The sequence below is a fragment of the Salmo salar genome, chromosome ssa29 (assembly GCF_905237065.1).
Source record: "Salmo salar chromosome ssa29, Ssal_v3.1, whole genome shotgun sequence".
NCBI classification, from domain to species: domain Eukaryota; kingdom Metazoa; phylum Chordata; class Actinopteri; order Salmoniformes; family Salmonidae; genus Salmo; species Salmo salar.
This window is the reverse complement of record NC_059470.1, coordinates 15,313,211-15,331,725: the sequence shown is the minus strand read 5'-3', so window position 1 is coordinate 15,331,725 and position 18,515 is coordinate 15,313,211.

Below are 18,515 nucleotides of genomic sequence, written 5' to 3'. Positions count from 1 at the left end.
TTTAACCTGTCTCCCCCCTTCATTTACATTGTGGATTTAACAAGTGACATCAATAAGGGATCATAGCTTTCACCTGGATTCACCCGGTCAGTCTATGCCATGGAAAGAGCAGATGTTCCTTATGTTTTGTACACTCAGTGTATGAAAAGCCAATCTCCATCATTTCCAAAGACCAGGTGGTGAAGCAGGAACTTCAGGTACTTAGCAACCAAGAGGCTGTGACTTCAAATCCCAAGTGAGGTGGAGTACCAAGTAATCCAGGGAACCATGACACAATGTTCCAAAAACAGTCTTGGTATGCCACTGAAACAAACTGGTAACTAAATCAAACCTGCATGAGACCATGACTGTTTAAATTGAAGTACTGTCAATTAAGCAGTTTAAAGTAAAATATTCTCAATGACATTTGACACCTTGGTTTTCACGTGCTCAAATGTTATCACATGTCGTTTCATGTTATCACATGTTGAAATTTTATTTCAGATGTGATCGTGTTTTCACATGCTATCACATTAACATCACGTAAAATTCATGTTGTTTTTCCATAAGGGTGTTTCAAGTCCAATGTTATTCAGATTGTATTTCCAACATTCAAGATATATTACATGTACGAATTTTACCCTCAGGTAACCAAAGTAACTTAGGTAATCATCAGATAATGCTTAAGTTTTGACCAAACCTATTTCAAGCGCTCACCTAATGAAGCACAATGTGTTTTTCAGCCATAGTTGATGAGATTCACAACAGGCCCACTGAATATAGGCTCCCACTGTTTCTTCATGCCAAGCAAAGGACATTTCTCACAGAATCGTGAGAGAATTGCAAACCTGTCCTCCCCTTTGAAGTCTGCTTCAGAGGGAATGTCAGAATCAGTGGTGACTGTCAATAAAGCACTGTCTGTTGAGTCACTCACTGTCTCTCTTTTTCTGTGGCTTTAGGTGTCATAGTAGACTCTATGACATGATGGAATTTTCAACAATGGAGAAGCGGAGAACTAAAAAACGAATTGTTTTCATCATTAAAAGTGCTCAGGACAAGAAATGTATAATATAAATTACCTAAGTGACAAGAAGCCCATCAACCATGATGTAATAAGCATTCATAGAGATGTTTGTGGTCATGGCTCGACAGTCAATAGTTCAAACATTAATTATAAGTTTTGAAAGTGAGTGCCTTGCTATTCAGAATTTTTTTCTGTTCCATTCAGACCTCCACCACAAAAATATTTATTTATCGAGATACAATTTGGGTTGAATGCTTCAAGAGTTAATGTGATCAGAGGAGATGGAGTGTAATACAGGACATTCACATACTGTGCTGATCCAAATGTTTTAATCAAGGTAAGCACAATCCCGTGTCGATCTGTAAGTCAGTGTGCGTTAGGCTAGTTACTTTGTTCTCACCCAAATTAAATTAGTGTGCACTGCAGTAGACAAGACGCTCAACATGTTGGCTGGGGAGACAACCAGACAACAGACACTAACATTGACCCAGTCATTCTCCATCCCTCACCAACTAAATAAGGAAACCTCGCTGAATGACAATTACAAAGGGGTGTTCATTGATAGCAGAGGAATTAAATAATGATTGATGTGCGGTCAATAATCGTTACCACATGCACCATTATTTACTGGAGCTTACTGGAGCGCCCACTGCTTGGGCTGGGACCCTTGAAATGAACCCCCAAATCTGAAAATAGTTGCACATCATTAAGCAACTGTTCGACTGACAATGATGACGTTATAATGGTCAGTGAGCACTAAACCCAACACTGCTAATAGGAATATAAGGGAAGGCACAAATGTCATGAAAAGAATGAGGTGTTACAGTTGAATAAACTGGCATACATAATCAAATCAAAATACCCCCAAAATCAACTCAAATGTGTAGGCTCAGTCTCTCAGTCTCAAATGAAAATCCAAAATCAAGTCTGTTTTAGTTGAGCAACAAGGTATTTGTCTTCCAATTAAATGTTCAATTCAGTTCAGTCCCAAAATCCATAAAGAAATCCCTCCCAAATTCTAAAATCGAAATAATCCAGCCGCAAGAAAATGAAATACGGAGAAATCTTTCCAGTTCATTTGTTAGTCTGTGTAATAATCCAAATGAAACCCCCAAAATATATAAATTGGACTTAGAAATAGCCTTCCACACTATACCCACTGGGCATTGACGTCAATTCAATGCCTATTCCACCGTGGTACAACGTAATTTCATTAAAAGGACATGGAAACAACGTTGATTCAACCAGTATGTGCCCAGTTGGTAGTTCTTGGAAGTTAATAGTCCACAGAATGGAAGCTTCTCTTGATGTATGGAGTTGAGAAAACTAGGCTTTTAAACATAAAAAGATTGTCCAAGTTACCAAATATTTCTAACCACAAAATTCTGTCAAGATAGCTTCTCCCTTTACTGACACACCCACTTCCTATTTCACTCAACCTATAGGTTGAAGATGACAAAGGTTAAAGGGATACTTCAGTATTTTGTCGAAAAACTATTTCCAACTTCCTTCATACCGGACACAGAGACATAAAAATGGTATCAAGAAGTTCATCTGACTCTGAGGAAGTAGATAAAGGGCCTCGTTGCCAAAATCACGAAGTATCCCTTTAAGATGAGGATTCTAATATCCCATAACTCGTTGCATAAATGTGACATAATACAATTTTTTTTTAATCTGTTTATTTTTCATGGAATTATTAGGTTGTCCTAACCTGGGTATCTTTAACCTAGAGTGACTATGAGTGTGGATAGGGAGTTACAATGTGTCAAACCAAGGAACAACATAAAATGCCTTCAGAAAGTATTCACACCCCTTGACTTTTTCCATATTTTGTTGTGTTTAAAGCCTGAATTTAAAATGGATTAAATTGAGAATTTGTGTCACTGACCTACAGACAATACCCCATAATGTCAAAGTGAAATTATGTTTTTATTTAAATACATTTTTCAAATTAATTACAAATTTAAAGCTAAAATGTCTTGAGTCAATAAATATCCAACCCCTTTGTTATGGCAAGTCTAAATAACTTCAGGAATACAAATGTGCTTAACAAGTCACATAATAAGTTACATAGACTCACTCTGTGTGCAATAATAATGTTTAACATGATTTTTTAAATGACTACCTCATCTCTGTAACCCACAAATTCCATTATCTGTAAGCTCCCTCAGTCGAGCAGTGCATTTCAGACACAGCTTCAACCACAAAGACCAGGGAAGTTTTCCAATGACTCACAAAGAAGGGCGCCTATTGCTAGACGGGTAAAAATAAAATAAAAGCAGACATTGAATATACCTTTGAGCAGAGTGATATTATTGATTACACTTTGGATTTTAAATCAATACACCCAGTCACTACAAAGATACAGGCGTCCTTCCTAACTCAGTTGCTGGCGAGGAAGGAAACCGCTCAGGAATTTCACAATGAGGCCAATGGTGACTTTAAAACAGTTAGAGTTTAATGGCTGTGATAGGAGAAAACTGAGAATGGATCAACAACATTGAAGTTACGCCACAATACTAACCTAAATGACAGAGTGAAAAGAAGGAAGCCTGTACAGAATAAAAATATTCCAAAACATGCATCTTGTTTGCAATAAGACACTAAAGTAAAACTGCAAAAAATCTGGCAAGGAAATTAACTTTATGTCTTGAATACAAAGCGTTATGTTTGGGGCAAATCCAACACAACACGTCATTGACTACCACTCTTCATATACTACTCAAAAAAAATAAAGGGAACACTAAAATAACACATCCTAGATCTGAATGAATGAAATAATCTTATTAAATACTTTTTTCTTTACATAGTTGAATGTGCTGACAACAAAATCACACAAAAATAATCAATGGAAATCCAATTTATCAACTCATGGATGTCTGGATTTGGAGTCACACTCAAAATTAAAGTGGAAAACCACACTACAAGCTGATCCAACTTTGATGTAATGTCCTTAAAACAAGTCAAAATGAGGCTCAGTAGTGTGTGTGGCCTCCACGTTCCTGTATGACCTCCCTACAACGCCTGGGCATGCTCCTGATGAGGTGGCGGATGGTCTCCTGAGGGATCTCCTCCCAGACTGGACTAAAGCATCCGCCAACTCCTGGACAGTCTGTGGTGCAACGTGGCGTTGGTGGATGGAGCGAGACATGATGTCCCAGATGTGCTCAATTGGATTCAGGTCTGGGGAACGGGCGGGCCAGTCCATAGCATCAATGCCTTCCTCTTGCAGGAACTGCTGACACACTCCAGCCACATGAGATCTAGCATTGTTTGCATTAGGAGGAACCCAGGGCCAACCGCACCAGCATATGGTCTCACAAGGGGTCAGAGGATCTCATCTCGGTACCTAATGGCAGTCAGGCTACCTCTGGCAAGCACATGGAGGGCTGTGCGGCCCCTCAAAGAAATGCCACCCCACACCATGACTGACCCAACACCAAACCGGTCATGCTGGAGGATGTTGCAGGCAGCAGAACGTTCTCCACGGCGTGACAGACGTGACAGAGTCTGGAGACATGTGCTCAGTGTGAACCTGCTTCATCTGTGAAGAGCACAGGGCGCCAGTGGCGAATTTGCCAGTCTTGGTGTTCTCTGGCAAATGCCAAACAGCCTGCACGGTGTTGGACTATAAGTACAACCCCCACCTGTGGACGTCGGGCCCTCATACCACCCTCATGGAGTCTGTTTCTGACCGTTTGAGCAGACACATGCACATTTGTGGCCTGCTGGAGGTCATTTTGCAGGGCTCTGGCAGTGCTCCTCTTGCTCCTCCTTGCACAAAGGCGGAGGTAGCGGTCCTGCTGCTGGGTTGTTGCCCTCCTACGGCCTCCTCCATGTCTCCTGATGTACTGGCCTGTCTCCTGGTAGCGCCTCCATGCTCTGGACACTACGCTGACAGACACAGCAAACCTTCTTGCCACAGCTCGGATTGATATGCCATCCTGGATGAGCTGCACTACCTGAGCCACTTGTGTGGGTTGTAGACTCCGTCTCATGCTACCACTAGAATGAAAGCACCACCAGCATTCAAAAGTGACCAAAACATCAGCCAGGAAGCATAAGAACTGAGAAGTGGTCTGTGGTCACCACCTGCCGAACCACTCCTTTATTGGGGGTGTCTTGCTAATTGCCTATAATTTCCACCTGTTGTCTATTCCATTTGCACAACAGCATGTGAAATGTATTGTCAATCAGTGTTGCTTCCTAAGTGGACAGCTTGATTTCACAGAAGTGTGATTGACTTGGAGTTACATTATGTTGTTTAAGTGTTCCCTTTATTTTTTTGAGCAGTGTATTTTCAAGCATTGTGGTGGCTGTATCATGTATGCTTGTCATCGGTAAAGATTAGGGAGTTTTTTGTGGGGGATAAAAATAAACGGAATTGAGCTAAGCACAAGCAAAAGGTTAGTATTATGGCGTAACTTCAATGTTGTTGATCCATCCTCAGTTTTGTCCTATCACAGCCAGACGAAACCTGGTTCAGTCTGCTTTCCAACAAACAATGGGAGACAAATTCACCTTTCAGCAGGACAATAACCTAAAATACAAGGCCAGTTGCTAGGCAAGACAACATTGAATGTTCCTGAGTGGCCTAGTTACAGTTTTGACTTAAATCAGCTTGAAAATCTACCTCAACAGCTGAGTTCATCTCAGCCTATGCTACCCTCCAGTCCCTAGACTTCCTGGCGCTGACGGAAACATGGATCACCACAGATAACACTGCTACTCCTACTGCTCTCTCCTCGTCTGACTACGTGTTCTCGCATACCCCTAGAGCATCGAGCCAGCGGGGTGGTGGCACTGGAATCCTCATCTCTCCCAAGTGGACATTCTCTCTTTCTCCCCTGACCCATCTGTCTATCTCCTCATTTGAATTCCATGCTGTCACAGTTACCAGCCCTTTCAAGCTTAACATCCTTATCATTTATCGCCCTCCAGGTTCCCTTGGAGAGTTCATCAATGAGCTTGACGCCTTGATAAGTTCCTTTCCTGAGGATGGCTCACCTCTCACAGTTCTGGGTGACTTTAACCTCCCCACGTCTACCTTCGACTCATTCCTCTCTGCCTCCTTCTTTCCACTCCTCTCCTCTTTCGACCTCACCCTCTCACCTTCCCCCCTACTCACAAGGCAGGCAATACGCTTGACCTCATCTTTACTAGATGCTGTTCTTCCACTAATCTCATTGCAACTCCCCTCCAAGTCTCCGACCACTACCTTGTATCCTTTTCCCTCTCGCTCTCATCCAACACTTCTCACTCTCCCCCTACTCGGATGGTATTGCGCCGTCCCAACCTTCGCTCTCTCTCTCCTGCTACTCTCTCCTCTTCCATCCTATCATCTCTTCCCTCTGCTCAAACCTTCTCCAACCTATCTCCTGATTCTGCCTCCTCAACCCTCCTCTCCTCCCTCTCTGCATCCTTTGATCTCCTCTGTCCCCTATCCTCCAGGCCGGCTCGGTCCTCCCCTCCTGCTCCGTGGCTCGACGACTCACTGCGAGCTCACAGAACAGGGCTCCGGGCAGCCGAGCGGAAATGGAGGAAAACTCGCCTCCCCTGCGGACCTGGCATCCTTTCACTCCCTCCTCTCTACATTTTCCTCTTCTGTCTCCGCTGCTAAAGCCACTTTCTACCACTCTAAACTCCAAGCATCTGCCTCTAACCCTAGGAAGCTCTTTGCTACCTTCTCCTCCCTCCTGAATCCTCCACCCCCCCCCCCCTCCTCCCTCTCTGCGGATGACTTCGTCAACCATTTTGAAAAGAAGGTTGACGACATCCGATCCTCGTTTGCTAAGTCAAACGACACTGCTGGTCCTGCTCACACTGCCCTACCCTGTGCTTTGACCTCTTTCTCCCCTCTCTCTCCAGATGAAATCTCGCGTCTTGTGACGGCCGGCCGCCCAACAACCTGCCCACTTGACCCTATCCCCTCCTCTCTTCTCCAGACCATTTCCGGAGACCTTCTCCCCTACCTCACCTCGCTCATCAACGCATCCTTGACCGCTGGCTACGTCCCTTCCGTCTTCAAGAGAGCGAGAGTTGCACCCCTTCTGAAAAAAACCTACACTCGACCCCTCCGATGTCAACAACTACAGGCCAGTATCCCTTCTTTCCTTTCTCTCCAAAACTCTTGAACGCGCCGTGCTTGGCCAGCTCTCTTGCTATCTCTCTCAGAATGACCTTCTTGATCCTAATCAGTCAGGTTTCAAGACTGGGCATTCAACTGAGACTGCTCTTCTCTGTGTCACGGAGGCTCTCCGCACTGCTAAAGCTAACTCTCTCCCCTCTGCTCTCATCCTTCTAGACCTATCTGCTGCCTTTGATACCGTGAACCATCAGATCCTCCTCTCCACCCTCTCCGAGCTGGGCATCTCTGGCACCGCGCACGCTTGGATTGCGTCCTACCTGACAGGTCGCTCCTACCAGGTGGCGTGGCGAGAATCTGTCTCCGCACCACGTGCTCTCACCACTGGTGTCCCCCAGGGCTCTGTTCTTGGCCCACTCCTATTCTCGCTATACACCAAGTCACTTGGCTCTGTCATATCCTCACATGGTCTCTCATATCATTGCTATGCAGATGACACACAATTAATCTTCTCCTTTCCCCCTTCTGACAACCAGGTGGCGAATCGCATCTCTGCATGTCTGGCAGACATATCAGTGTGGATGACGGATCACCACCTCAAGCTGAACCTCGGCAAGACGGAGCTGCTCTTCCTCCCGGGGAAGGACTGCCCGTTCCATGATCTCGCCATCACGGTTGACAACTCCATTGTGTCCTCCTCCCAGAGTGCTAAGAGCCTTGGCGTGATCCTGGACAACACCCTGTCGTTCTCCACCAACATCAAGGCGGTGACCCGATCCTGTAGGTTCATGCTCTACAACATTCGCAGAGTACGACCCTGCCTCACACAGGAAGCGGCGCAGGTCCTAATCCAGGCACTTGTCATCTCCCGTCTGGATTACTGCAACTCGCTGTTGGCTGGGCTCCCCTGCCTGTGCCATTAAACCCCTACAACTCATCCAGAACGCCGCAGCCCGTCTGGTGTTCAACCTTCCCAAGTTCTCTCACGTCACCCCGCTCCTCCGCTCTCTCCACTGGCTTCCAGTCGAAGCTCGCATCCGCTACAAGACCATGGTGCTTGCCTACGGAGCTGTTAGGGGAACGGCACCTCCGTACCTTCAGGCTCTGATCAGGCCCTACACCCAAACAAGGGCACTCCGTTCATCCACCTCTGGCCTGCTCGCCTCCCTACCTCTGAGGAAGCACAGTTCCCGCTCAGCCCAGTCAAAACTGTTCGCTGCTCTGGCACCCCAATGGTGGAACAAGCTCCCTCACGACGCCAGGACAGCGGAGTCAATCACCACCTTCCGGAGACACCTGAAACCCCACCTCTTCAAGGAATACCTGGGTTAGGATAAGGTAATCCTTCTAACCCCCCCCCCCTTAAAAGATTTAGATGCACTATTGTAAAGTGGTTGTTCCACTGGATATTATAGGTGAATGCACCAATTTGTAAGTCGCTCTGGATAAGAGCGTCTGCTAAATGACTAAAATGTAAATGTAAAAATGTAAAATGGCTGTCTAGCAATGATCAACAACCAACTTGACAGAGCTTGAAGAATTTCTTAAAAGAATAATGTGAAATCATAGCTGTAATTGCTGCCAAAGGTGATTCTAACATGTATTGACTCAGGGGTGTGAACACTTATATAAGTGAGATACTCATGTATTTCATTCTCAATATATTTGCTAACATTTCTAAAAACATGTTTTCTATTTGTCATTATGAGGTATTGTGTGTGACATTTAAGTGTGAATTCAAATTTGATTCAATTGAGAAAATGCTCAATTGAATCAAATTTGAATTCAGGCTGTAACAACAAAATGTGGACTAAGTCAAGGGGTTTGAATACTTTCTGAATGTATTTAACATAAACTAGCTTTAACTCCTTTATTTCATACAGGTTTATTCCTATAAGACAGCTTTATTTTAGGGTACAAAAATGCTCCCAATGGTTGTAACATCCAACTCTGCACTCAGGCATTCACTGTCAATTGTGCCGTTGCTTTATAAATGGCTATGGCCCACACTAACAGGAGTCGAGAGGAATATCTCACAATTTTATGGGGCTAAGTAGACTGAAAGAGAGGACAATGTCTCAGAAAAAACTGTTTGGCTTTCATCACTGAGGTAGTGAGTCAGCATTGGCCAATGGTGGATTGTATATAAATCAGAGCTAACTAGGCAGCCATATGTCGAGTGTCTTTCATCACAGATGGATAAGTCAACTGTTGATCAAGTGACAGAGTTTGGCTAAACTATAGGAACTGAAGACCTCGTTAGGACTGTGGTTCTTTACAAGGATGTAACATCGAGCACATGTATAGCAATATATAGCCTAGGCAAGCTTTATACAGTGTATAACAACACATCTCACAGCTAAACACTAATTCAAGTAGGTTATGTTAGTCTTGATAGTTACACCAAACCACCAGCAACGTTCAGAATAAAAAAAGAACCCATTTTTTTTTGTTGACATTGTGCGCTTCATCTTTTCTTCATTTTGTAAGATGTGCTATAGCTAGAAATGTTTGCCTTATTACACATGTCTAACGCATTGAATTATTAACACTCTATACAAGGCAGAGCTGAAATACCCAAAGGAGGTTTTATAGGGATTTTAAGATATACACTGAGTGTACAAAACATTAGGAACACCTACTCTTTCCATGACATAGACTGACCAGGTGAATCCAGGTGAAAGCTATGACACCCATGTATACCCCACACGACATGCCACCAGGGGTCTCTTCACAATCCCCAAGTCCAGAACAGACTATGGGAGGCGCACAATACTACATAGAGCCATGACTACATGGAACTTTATTCCACATCAGGTACTGTAACTGATGCAAACGTTAGAATCCGATTTAAAAATCAGAAAAAAATACAGCGTATGGAACAGCGGGGACTGTGAAGAGACACATACAGAAAAATGCATGTGCACACACACACGCTAGCACACATACATTGTAATATTGTTGTATGGTGATTTTATACATTTTGTATTGTAGATGTAAAGTGGTGTAATAATGTTATATGATGTACTGTTTTGTCTTTTTTTTTTATGTGTGATGTAAGTGGCTTAATGTGTTTGGACCCCAGGAAGAGTAGCTGCTGCCTTGGCAGGAACTAATGGGGATCCCTAATAAATACAAATACAAATCCCTTATCGATGTCACCTGTTAAATCCACTTCAATCAGTGGAGATGAAGGGGAGGAGACAGGTTAAAGAATGATTTCTAAGCCTTGAGACAATTGAGACATGGATTGTGTATGTGTGCCATTCAGTGTGCCATACCCTGTTCAAGTGTCTTTGAACAGGGTATGGTGGTAGGTGCCAGGCGCACCGGTTTGAGTGTGTCAAAACTACAAATCATGCTCAACAGTTTGTATCAAGAATGGTCCACCTCCCAAAGGACATAAAGCCAACTTGACACAACTATTCGAAACATTGGAATTACCATTGTCCAGCATCCCTGTGGACGCTTTGGCCCGACGAATTGAGGCTGTTCTGAGGGCAAATGGGGGTGCAACTCAATATGAGGAAGGTGTTCCTAAAGTTTTGTACACTCAGTGTATACAGTACAGTAATTGTTAGGACTGTCCATTTGTAGTAGGCTGGGTGCTCATTGCACAATAATTGCAACCACATAAAGCATATTGAGTCTTCATACACATACTGCATTATAATGACTACACTTAGTGTAGTGGAGAGTGAGAGGTCAGCAGCGCCTTTGGCTCTCTGTTGGTCCAGTGTGATTACTGAGAGTGTACATGCAATTAACAGAAAGGGACAGATTGGAGCTTGGTAACTAGGGGGAGAGGGGTTGGGGGGGATCAGAGGCTGTGTAGCCAATCAGAGGTCATTAATGTGACTCCTCTGTGAAGACCAGGAGTTTCCAAGACCCGAACAGCTGATGATGATGATGATGATGATGATGGCCACTGGGCCTGTTTCAATTAACTGCTAATTAACAGTTAGGGTGGAGCACATCTGGGCTGGTTCTGTCTGTTTCTGATTCATCTGTACAGCAAGACTTATTGTCTACTCTTTTACTGTCAGTTATGCACCCTCCAGGTAATATTACCTGCATGAAAATAATAAAAACGATGTATTGTAGGCAAGCGCTATCAGCCGTACCTTTCTAAACTGTTGGAATACTATATCCCTATGTTTCTGTTAGGTTGTTTATGCTGTGTTATTTGTAAGTGTACCAACAGTGATACGTTCTAGGAGTACTTCTCCACTTAAATTGAAAATTCTGTGCATGTGTTCCATCACTTTTATTTCAGTCCTCCTGGCTCCAGAGACATGTTCATGGAATCAATTGGCAGCTTGCCTCCGGAGACAGGAGAGATTGACTTGTTTCACTTGATGTCAGTGAGGGGATCTAGAGGAGAGGAGAGAATTACAGCTTGGCATTGTTTCAATTGGCAGGATGCAGAAGAAAAAGATACAATGGGATGTTTCACCCAACTAGAGCAAAAGCTAAGTGCAGATCTCTTTACCAGCCACTGGGTGTTAAAAGGGCTATTGCTAAACAAGACCTGCACACGTCCTTTCCCCTAACCACAATGAAATATTCCTAACAGTACATGCTGTACTTTATCAGCTGTTCAGCACTGTGCTGTAATTAGCTCATTAAATCTTCAGGGGCACTCCAATAGTAGCACACTAAGCCATACCTCTGGGCTAAAGGGTGTCACTGTGTCGCAGAGAGCTGAGCTGAGCACCGGTGCTTGGCTGCCCTGGATGCCGGCAGCCCTGCGATCTATCAGCCCACCGTTTCCAGTGTTCAGTACCGTGGCAGAGGCAGACACACTGCCCTGAGTGGAAGAATGAGGACAAATAACCCTGCTGTACATAGACTTTCATCACCAAACAGTGGCATGCTGCACAGAGTCAGAAAAAGTCAGTACTCCCTGTTCACCCATGACTGCGTGGCCATGCACACCTCCAACTCAATCATCAAGTTTGCAGACGACACAGAAGTAGTAGGCTTGATTACCAACAACGACAAGACAGCCTACAGGGAGGAGGTGAGGGCTCTGGGAGTGTAGTTTCAGGAAAACAACCTCTCACTCAATGTCACCTAAACAAAAAAGATGATCGTGGACTTCAGGAAAGAGCAGAGGGGGCACCCCCCTATCCACATTGACAGGACAGCAGTGGAGAAGGTGGAAAGTTTTAATTTCCTCTGCGTACATATGAATAACAAACTGAAATGGTTCACCCACACAGGCAGTGTGGTGAAGAAGGCGCAACAGCGCCTCTTCAACCTCAGGAGGCTGAAGAAATTTGGCATGTCACCTAAAACCCTCACAAACTTTTACAGATGCACAATTGAGAGCATCCTGTCGAAGTGTATCACCGCCAGGTACGGCAACTGCAACGACAACAACCACAGGGCTCTCCAGAGGGTGGTGTGGTCTGCACAACGCTTCACCGGGGGCAAACTACCTGCCCTCCAGGACACCTACACCACCCGATGTCACAGGAAGGCCAAAAAGATCAACAAGAACAACAACCACCCGAGCCACTGCCTGTTCACCCGCTATTGTCCAAAAGGCAAGGTCAGTACAGGTACAACAAAGCAGGGACCGAGAGACTGAAAAACAGCTTCTATCTCAAGTCCATCAGACTGTTAAATAGCCATCACTAGCACAGAGAGGCTGGTGCCTACATACACAAACTTGAAATCATTGGAAATGGAACACTAGTCACTTTAATAATGTTTACATATCTTGCATTACTCATCTCATATGTATATACTGTTAGATTTGTGTGTATTAGGTATTTCTTGTGAAATTGTTAGATATTACTTATTAGATATTGCTGCACAGTTTGAACTAGAAGCATAAGCATTTCGCTACACTCGTAATAACATCTGCTAAACATGTGTATGTGACAAATAACATATTCTATTTTATTTGAAAAGAACAGACAAGGGAAATATCACAGAGCTGAAAAGTTGAAAATGGTAAACCACAACCATAGACAACTAAGGAATGGAGTATGCAATGGATACCTACATTTAATGCATGTTAGAACACTCTGTCTAGCCAATCCCCATCACCTCCTCTGCAGTTCATCTCACTGCAGGCACAAAATGCCAAGCTCATGAACATCAACAACCCCTGCAGGATGAAAAATAAGCCTTGATTTTAGAGATGTGAGACAGAAGGATTAGCAGCCTGTCTGCACCTTGAAGAGATCCCAGACAGTCTCTGTGAAGATGCCTGTTGGTATCAAAGTTCATTTTTATTAATGGATGACTTGAAAGGTTTCACAAATACAGTATGAAATAATAATCAAAGAACAAATTGATGATTCAAAGTTTGTTCTGAAGAGATCTGAAATGGCAAAACCACCAGTTCTGTGACTAGAATTCTGAGAAACTGAAATAGCCTAGTGATTTTGTCTGATATATTTAGAGTAGAAATGTTGTATTTTTAAGAAAATAAAATATAAGATGTAGCAGTGGTACAATCCCCCAAGTTCCCTTCGAAGTCCTTACAGTTGTATGTATCACTCCAAAATGAGAAAGACTGGTAGCAAAACATTAACATACTGCAAGACAGAAGTAATTTAACATGTGGTATAAAACAGTAGAGACTTGCTAGTTTCCCTTGTGCTCTGTTCATATATTCCAGGCTTGGAACAAGAAGAAAGCATTAGGACTTCAATAAAGTAGGGCTATGTATAGTACATAATAACATTATCCAGCAGTTTTTCTTTGCATATCCCAGACAGTATTGTTTAGAGTGCAATACATATTCAATTCGTTTTGAGGTAATTATATTGTAAATATTTTGTGCATATTAATCAGCCATCTGAAATGTAGCTTCTTAAGCTGGGTCCACCAACTAAAAGGCTATTTTTTTATAGTTCTTCAAGGCTGATATTAACAACTGTCCTAGAACATGACCTGTGAACATGACAGTGTATATTTTCTTACTAAAACAACCTTTCTTTCTTTCCCAACACTGTAAATATGAATCGACCCAATCAGAGTCGGAGAAGCAGGAGCGATGTTCATAGACAACGTAACTGTATAAAAATAATATGTAACATAACTGTATGAAAATGGTGATTAAAGCTGTTTTACTCTTAGGTATGTGGTTTCATTTGACTGCAGCCCAACCCTGTGTAACCTTGTTTTCCTCCCCCACCAAAACAGGAGCCCCTAAAACACGGTTCTGTGCGTCCAGACGAGCGTGACCTTTTCACAGCAGAAGCAGTGGCATGTTTTCACCTTATCTTCACCACACCTGTTCAAATCACTTCAGTGCCAAGCCCTTCTCCCTCCAACAATTACACACTATCAACCTCCTCCAAAACCATTCGCCAACAAAATTGGTATTTTCTTCCCTTCTTCTCTTTCATTCCTTTCCCATTCCAGTTCTAAATCCTTCCATATGGACTAGAGATAGCCACAATGCACCTGCCAATTGGGAAGACAAGCATCCAGCATCTTCAAACAATGCCCAGTGCTTTGTCTAAAACATGGCAAAACACAGTGTGTTCATTCTTTGAATGTTGCACTTCCTTGTATGGCACTGTCGATGTTTGTGTGTGATAAATAAAAGGCTCCCTATCCTCCGAATGTGTACCAAACTCACTAAAAGTAATAAAGCCTCTCCTGAAAATTTTACAAACTATCGGCCAATATCGAATCTCGCATTCCTCTAAAAAATATTTTAAAAGCTGTTGCTCAGCAACTCACTGTCTTCCTGAAGACAAGTCATGTATACGAAATGTTCTGGTCTGATTTTCGACCCCATCATAGTACTGAGATTGCACTCGTGAAGGTGGTAAATTACCTTTCAATGGTCGTCAAACCAAGGCTCTGCGTCTTTCCTCGTGCTCCTCGACCACTTTTGACACCATCAATCAATTTTTTGGGAGAGATGGAAAAATGCTGACAAATTCTTGCCTGGTTTAGATCTTACCTGCCAGAAATATGTCAGTTCATCTCTGTGGATGGTTTGTCCTCTGTCAAATCAATGGTAAGTTTTGGTGTTCCTCAAGGTTCCGTTTTAGGACCACTATTATTTTCAGTAGATTGTCTACCTCTTGGTGATGTGATTTGGAAACACAATGTCAACTTTCATTGCTGTGCAGATTACACATTTCAATGAAAAATAGTGGAGCCCCAAAATTGCCTACCCTGGAAGCCTGTGTTTCAGACATAAGGAAGTGGATGGCAGCATTTTTTAAAAACTTTTACATTCGACAAAACAGAGATGCTAGTTCTAGGTCCCAAGAAACAAAGGGATCTGCTGTTAGATCTGACAATTAATCTCAATGGTTGTTCAGTCATCTCAAATAAAACTGTGAAAGACCTCAGCGTTACTCTGGACTCTGATCTCTCTTTTGACGAACATATCAAAAATATTTCAAAAACGTTTTGTTCTATAAATTATTCTGAAAAGCTAATTCATACTTTTGCCACCTCAAGATTAGACTAGTGCAATGCTCTACTCTCTGGCTACCCGGATAAAGTGCTAAATAAACTTCAGCTAGAATATGGCTGTTAGAATCTTGACTACAACCCCAAAATGTTATCATATTACTCCAGAGCTAGCCTCTCTATACTGGCTTCCTGATAAGGCTAAAGTTGATTTCAAGGTTTTACTGCTAACCTACAAAACACTACATAGACTTGCTCCTACCTATCTCTCCGATTTGGTCCTTCTGTACACCATAGGAAGGGTGCATCATGTCTTGCCAGGCTTTTTTTGCTATACTCGACTTGTGTGGGTTGAGTCACTGACTTGATCTTCCTGTCCGGTCTTGCGCCCCCTCGGGCTCGTGTTGTGGGGGAGATCTTTGTGGGCTATATTCCGCCTTGTCTCAGGGTAGATGGTGGTCTGTTGATATCCCTTTGGTGGTGGGGGGGCTGTGCTTTGGAAAAGTGGGTGGAGTTATATCCTTCCTGATTGGCCCTGTCCGTGGGTATCGTCGTTGTAATTTTTCTGTCTTATCTGGTGTCCTGTGTGATCTTAAGTATGCTCCCTCTAATTCTCCCATCTCGCTCTCCCTCCTGGAGGACCTGAGTCCTAGAACCATGCTTCAGGACTACCTGGCCTGATGACTCATATATATATATATATATATATTTTTTTTTTGTTATTTAAAAAGAGGGAGGAGCATCAGGGCTAGTTGCAGTAGAAGGGGTGGGAGACAGCCACTTGGTCGTGCTGCTGATCCAGTTTCTGATGTTCTGCCTGCGGCTATGGAACCTTGACCTGTTCATCGGACGTGCTACCTTATCCCGGACCTGCTGTTTTATATCTCGCTCTCTCTCTCTCTCTCTCTCTCTCTCTCTCTCTCTCTCTCTCTCGCTCGCTCGCTCGCTCGCTGCTGCTGCCTCGACCTCTGAATGCTCAAGTATAAACAGTCAACTGACATTTACTCCTGAGGTGTTGACCTGTTGCACCCTCTATAACCACTGTGTTTATTATTTTACCCTGCTGGTCATCTATGAACGTCTGAACATCTTGAAGAACTATCTAGCCTTAATGGACATGTACTTGTATAATCTCCACCAGCACAACCAGAAGAGGACTGGTCACCTGTCAGAGCCTGATTCCTCTCTATGTTTCTTCCTGGGTTCCTGCCTTTCTAGGGAGTTTTTCCTAACCACCAGGCTTCTACGTCTGCATTGGTTGCTCTTTGGGGTTTTAGGTTGGGTTTCTGTATAAGCAATTTGTGACATTTGCTGATGTAAAAAGGGCTTTATAAATACATTTGAATAAGAGATTTAAGGATCTGCTAGCTAGTCACTTTGACATGTTGACGTGACTCCTGTGAGTGTGATGTCCAGAACTATCTTGTCCTTGGTTAACCTGTAACCTTATTCTATTGATTGTTATATGACTTAATTAGCACTTTTGTCTCTGTATATAACATAGGCCATCTAAATAAGCAATAAGGCACGAGGGGGTGTGGTATATGGCCAATATACCATGACTAAGGGCTGTTTTTAGGCACGACGCAACCCATGTTATAGGGTCTTGATATACCACGGCTTTCAGACAATCATCATTGTGGGCTCAAACCACCCAGTTCATAATTGCAATTATAACATTTATTTTTTACTGCTCTAATTACGTTGGTAACCAGTTTATAATAGCAATAAGGCACCTCGGGTTTGTGATATATGGCCAATATACCACGACTAAGGGCTGTTCTTATGCGCAATGCAAAGCGGAGTACTAGCCGTGGTATATTGGCCATATACCACACCCCCTCGGGCCTTATTGATTAAACATATAATACTATACAGTTAGAGATTTAAATACACACGAGCTCAGCTATTTGCTACACTTTTCATTACCTATTAAAATGGGAAATCTTCTTTTGCTTTCTGCGACTCTGCCCTACGTGGCAGCTAATCACATTTCACTCACCATGTGACATGGATGGCAAAGGGATGTTCACACACCACAACACATGGTTGGTTGCTTTGGTGAAAGGAAACACTTACACTCAGCAGAGGTCAGGACAAACGGATACATTTCGATTTCGGCCACAGCTTTTGTCAGTGTTTGGATAACAAAAGGCATTCACCCTTATTTATAGATGACTTCACATTGTAGTACTGCTTCTTTCTTTTGGGGGATGCATTGGTGATCATTTCACGAAGAGAAAGACTACTGAGGTTAAAGTCGGTTGGATGGAGACATGTTGGCTGGGTGGGGTTAGAGGTTAGGGGTGGAGGCCCACTTCCTTTTTGCTTTCTTATTTGAATATTGTACCTCTAAACCCCCCGCCAATAATAATGTTGTGTCTCTGACTTGTCATTAAATGTGAAGACTGTTATTTTATCAAATCAATTCTCTACATGTAATTATTATTATGTGATTACACTAATCATGTAAACTTTAATTAACTAGGAAGTCGGGGCACCACGGAAGAATGTTTATAGAGTCTTTTTCCCGAATTGACTCTAAAGATATTTTCATATCTTATCGAGTACAGTCTTCTATTAATTCATTATTACCTCATCAGTTCTCATTCCAAATGTCGTAAAATTCTTGGTTATCTGCATGAACCCAGCCTATACTTATGAATCAGCAACGTACAAATTGGCTTAATTATTTAGTACTAACTAACTAAATAATCACAGAAATATTTAACAAACAGACAGTAGATATTGGTTACTAACAATGATGGGATAGAGTCCCTAGTGGGCTAAGCCGATATGACGGCTTGGTAGACAAAGGGGGTGTGGACTGAGAAAGACAACATGGATTCATTACACACCGTCTATAATTATATTAATTGAAATGGTAATCCTTTGCCCATGAACGGCAGCTCATTCGAAAAGAAATTGCAATTTATATTTACGGCCACGTGTCGTTATTGTCTTCTCTGTTGGAATCCGGTCCGTCTGCAGGAGAGAGTCGACAGTCTCTCTGGTTAACTGTCATGG